Source organism: Galeopterus variegatus, unplaced genomic scaffold, assembly GCF_000696425.1.
Source record: "Galeopterus variegatus unplaced genomic scaffold, G_variegatus-3.0.2 Scaffold617, whole genome shotgun sequence".
Classification (NCBI taxonomy): domain Eukaryota; kingdom Metazoa; phylum Chordata; class Mammalia; order Dermoptera; family Cynocephalidae; genus Galeopterus; species Galeopterus variegatus.
The window spans coordinates 216,338-221,835 of NW_007726728.1; positions in this window are offsets into that span (position 1 = coordinate 216,338).

Here is a 5,498-nt window from a genome sequence, read left to right on the forward strand (position 1 = left end):
CGGGAAGAAAACCCGCCGGGGGGGGGCGCCTTGTCGCCCCCCCCCCCCCCATGTCCCAATGAACGCAGTACTTGGTTATATACGGCACAGGCTCGGGAGCCTTGAAATGGACAGAGATGAATGTTTGGGCCTGGAGGATGCCTGCCCGCGACAAGGTGGCCTGCGGGGGCGGGCGGGATAGCTTGGAAATTGGGCTGTTTCCCAAACCGCCGGTTCTGGGTGGAAGGGCGGAGAGGTTCGGGAAGCGGGAAACTGGAGATCCCACTCACCGCCCGGAAGAGTCCAATCCACGGTCTTTTCACTCGGGGACTTTCAGGGTCAGCCAGGATGCTGTGTCCTGGACATCACCAGGGGCTACCTTACGATGGCTAATTCTCACCACCCACACCATTTCAGGCCATTAAAGAGGCTCCAGAAAAGAATCTTCTACCAGAAAAGGGTTCTGTTCATGTTCTCACCCCCAGAGGACCAAAATATATCTCCTCCCCAACACACACACAGGACTGGCTGTTTGTTTTGTTTGTAATGTTTTTTTGGTTTTTGCCAACAGGCCCTTTGAAAAAAGAGCTATAGAAAAACTAAGAGATATAGAAAAAAAGAGCTATTAAAATTTTTTTTAAAAAGACCGGGGGGCGGGGGCGTTTGCCTTGCAGCAATTTAGAAAAGAGAAGCAGTAGAAGAATGGTAGATGTTTACTCTAGTTGCTATGTCACTGCCGGCCTTGGGATCTTGGGTGACACTTTCAGCCTTCCTGAGCCTCAGCACCGTCATCCATAAATTGGGTACTGGGCTGGCAGGTTAGCTCAGTTGCTTAGAGTGCAGCTTTATAACACCAAGGTCAAGGTTTCAGTTCCCTGTACTAGCCAGCCACAAAAACAAACAAATGAACCCCCCCCCCATAAATTGGGTACATTAATTTTGTTTTCTGCGCTGTGCTAAGTGCTGGGGTGGATATTATTTTGGTGATTCATGGCCCCTACCCTTGAGGAGCTCAACCTCAGAGTGTGAGGCAGGGAGGACACAGTCAACAAGTAGACATGGCACAATGAGTGATGTAAGTGATTCTCCCTCCGTTCTCTGTGCCTCTTTGCTTTAACTGCCCTAATCTTCTACTCCTCAAAAAGAACGTTATGTCTCTTCCCACCACAGGGCTGTGCACCTGATATCCCTTTGGCCTGGGATGGAAGGATGGTTCTACCTCCTATATCTGGTATTAACTTTTATTTCACTCTCACCTCAAGCATCCATTTTTGTGGAAGTCTCTCCAACCTCCAGGCTGGGCTGGCATTCTTTATTGTAAACTCTCATGTCGGTTTGTAACTTTACTTTCATACGATTACCTGATAATGTCTGTTTCCTTCCTCCATCTGTGAACTTCATGTGGGCAGGAGCTATTTCTGCTTTTATCCAGCAAGGTTTCTGTATTAGTTTGTTTCTTTTGCTTATAACAGAATATATGAAACTGGGTAACTTATAAAGAAACACATTTTATTTCTTAAACTTTTTGAGTCTGGGAAATCCAGAGTCAAGGGGGCACATCTGGTGGGGACCTTGATGTTGGTGGTGACTCTAACCACAACACAGGGTCACATAGCCACAAGGTGAGAGTGGGCTGAGCAAGAGAGACTAAACCTTCTCACTCACTCTTCTTATAAAGCCATCAGAACCATGCCCATGACCACCCAGTAAACCATCAAATCATTACTCCATGAATGGATCAGTCCATTCACTAGGGCATGGCTTGTGAATCCAAACACTTCTTAAAGGACCACCTTTCAAATACCGTGATTGGATTTTCCACTCCCTTACTACTGCTGCAATGGAGATCAAGTATCCAGTACCTGAACTTCTAGGGGACACATTTAACCTATAGCAGTGTCTCTAGGGCTTGACATATGATTGGTAGAATGTGCTCTGAAAAGGCTTGATGAATGAATGAATGAGTCACTAAATACAGATCCTACTGTGAGAGCCCAGAGGAGGGAACCATTATGTTGTGCAGGGAGTTGGAGAAGTTCTCATGATGGAAGGGGTGTTTGAGCCAGCCCTTGAAGTATGTATGCCATGTTCTTCAGGCAGGAAAGGTCATGAGCACATTCAAACACATAGAAAGGTGACAGGTGAAAGTGCTTTTGGGAAGACACTAGTTTGTTCTACATAGGCCGACATTGGCTGTGTTTAGCAATCACTGGAGGTGAGGCTGAGGGTTGGTTGGAACTCGCTTTTGAAGGGCCTCACATACCATTCTATAAAATTTAAGACATAATCATGGAGGCAGTGAGCTTCACTGATAGTTTAAAAGACAAAAACAAGGGAATGGCACTCATTGCCAGAACTGCATTTTAGGATAGTTACTTTGGCAGTAAGTGGGTGATGGATTAGATGATAGAGTTTCTGGAAGCATGGAGATCAGCTAGAGACTATAGTGCAGCCAAAACAGAATCAATGAGAAGGGCCTCAATGGAGGCAATGGCTGTGGTATGGGTGGGGGGTGGGGAGACGGTGATAGGAGGCTGAATAAACAGGGCTTGGCTAGTGAATCGAACATCTTGTAAACCCAATTGTCCAAATTACTGATCCTGATTACATGTGAGAGATAGTGTTTAGGCTGGATTCTATCCTCAAACAAGCATTTGAATGTAGTGGTTTATTTTGGAGGCAATCCCAGGAAGCTCTGGTTGGGAAATAGGAAAGTGAGACAGGGTATGATAGAAACCAATACGGAGTGCATTAATGAGCAGGTTACAACAGGGGACAAATGGAGTTCAAGCCCACAGGGGACCCTTGAGAGACAGCATGGAGGGAGCCTCAGAGTCATCCTACTCCAGGAGTAAGGATATATGTATTTAATCACTAAATTCTATGCATGATTGGCCAAGAGCTGTTGCTGAAAGCATTAGCTCCCTGACAATTCCACCCTGCTCCATGCCCCTGGGCTGAGAGGATTCCCAGGCAAAGAACTTTGGATGGTCTCTGTAGGAAGCTATCGTCTTGTACCTGGAGTGGTGAGTTCCAAGAGGATATGGCTTTGGCATTGGTAACATCTGCAGTGTATGTGATTGTTTGGGGGGTGTTACTGTTCTAGACATTTTAGTTATGTTTTGAATTTCATTCTCAGAATAACCACATGAGATAAGAATTACTATTCCCACTTTACAGAAGAGAAAACTAAGTCTTAATATGGTGAATTATCGTGTTCAAAAGAACATGCTGGTTATGGTGAGATACAAAACCGACTCCAGATCCATGTTGTTAACGTCTCATGCATCTTAGCACGTATGTGCATATGGATTGGCCAAGCCAGTTCTGCCTCTGATTAATAATAGTTCATGGCATTTTGGGATGTTCTCTGCTCTTTTCTCAGCCTTCTTATATCTCTGTCCCACCAAGGTCCCTTGCCTGGTTCTGAGTATTTTCCTTTGTCATTAGTAACATAAATCTTCTTTGCAGTCAGCACACAGCATGTTTAAGAGAAAGTGTCTTCCAGAGTGTTAAAGGGAATATAATTACTCCCTCCAAGGGAATCTTCCGGCTGTTTACAAACCCCAGATTATAATTGGTAGATAGTTGATTATCACAACAACCCAGAGGGAACACATCACAGTCTGTGCTGCTTGGGCAGGAATACCCTCCTCTGAGTCCTACATACCATTATTGTTAAATATTTACAACTCTGCTCCTCTCTGGTGGAATGTGGCAAGAGCTAAACTGCATGGCATATCTCCAAATAAACACAATAAATCAATTTTTAATTTATAAAATTGATTCCTTGGGCATTTACTCAGAGCCTCGGTTGTGAAATTTTTTACATTGTAGGGCAATGTCAAACAGCGGCCACTGATGGTGAAACATAAATGGCCTAGGAAAGGGTGTGCACTGGTGGGTGTGTGTAAGAGAGAAAGGGAGAGAGAGATAGATTGAAAGAGGGGAAGAGGAGAGTGTAGAAAACCGTATTCAGGATCCCCTCAAGGTATTGGCCACCTGAGGGGAGTGTCAGACAATAGAGGTGAGGTCTTCGAGTAAGAAGATATGGGAAACAATTTCAGTATAATTTTAGGAATAGTTTTCTAAATAATTTGAGGTAGTTTAGCAATTTTACAATGAAATATATTACTTGAGACAGATTGTCAATGTTTTCAACTATATCCTTTAATAATATTTATTCTATTGTATTGTTTTCAATACAATCAGAATCAATTAGTATTCTCACATTATATATTATTTAATCTTAAAAATAATCCTGTGACATAGGTACTATTATCCCTATTTTACAGAGGAGAAATTTAAAATAAACCGAGTCACATTCTCGAGATTGCCTTGCTAGGAAGTGGCAGAGTGAGATTTGAAGTGGGAGCCATTTGACTCTGAAATGTGGATTCCTAACCACTATGCTGTAATGCCTATGATGTTGCATGTTCCTCTATCTTTCACTCATAAAATTACCACAGAATAGGTCAAGAGGAAGGAAACAAATTTAGAAGGTCAATAATGAAGAGTGGTAGGAGATTTGGGCCAATGAAAGATCTTAGCAAAATCCAGGGGCTTATGTTAAAGGATGTGTGTTATAATTTCTTATAGTTTAAAAGCCATTTAAAAGATAATGAAACAAAATTGCCATAAGCACAGCATTACTCTTCGGAGAAGTACTGGAGAGGAGTGTGGCCCATCCTGAAGGTGGTAAAATAAACTTTCGTAGGACCAGTCATACATGGTAAACTTTAGTTGTGTTGGAGGGGAAAAAAGGGAACTGGTATTTATTCATCACCTTTGATATTGTGACTTGTGCTATTGCTAAGTACTGGAGATAAAATGATAAGTAAGACAAAATAGTTTCAGTCCTACTGCAGCTAGCAGTCTAGTCAAGGAGACATATATTGGTTTAGGTTGGGTTGCCCAGAAGCAAACACTTCTTAATTCAAAGATTTGAGTGAAAATGGTTTATTTGAGAGGTGATTCCAGGAAGCACTAGTAGGGGTCTGTGGAAATCAGACAGGGGAAAGAAAGAAGTCAATACAAGGTGCATGACTTAGGAAGTTATCAGTGCCGTGACTCAGGTTAAATCTTGCTGGGGAACTCTAGGAGACAGTGTAGACAGAACACTCCTCAGAGGTATCCCAATCAAGAGGCAAAGTAAATGGAGTATTCACAAACTCCCGTCAGTCCTTGGTTGAGGGCTGTTTCTGGGGGTGTGCTGACCCTCTGCTATGTTTGCCTTGCACATGGGCTATCTGGGATTGGTAGCTAAATAAAGCTGCCCTGAAGAGTGGCAGGTGTTTGCGGTTGGAAGCCATTGGGTCATTGTGCATAGCAATGGTGAGCTCCAAGAGGGTGTAGAGGGGGCACTGACAGTCTTTGCAACAGATATTAGACAAAAAAAAATCACATAAGTAATTAATCATTTATCAGTTTGATGAGTGCTGTAAAGGAGAAATACAAGATGCTGTCTGGAGGGTCAGGGAAGACTTTTCTATGAAAGTGATGGTAAAGTATTTGAGGCA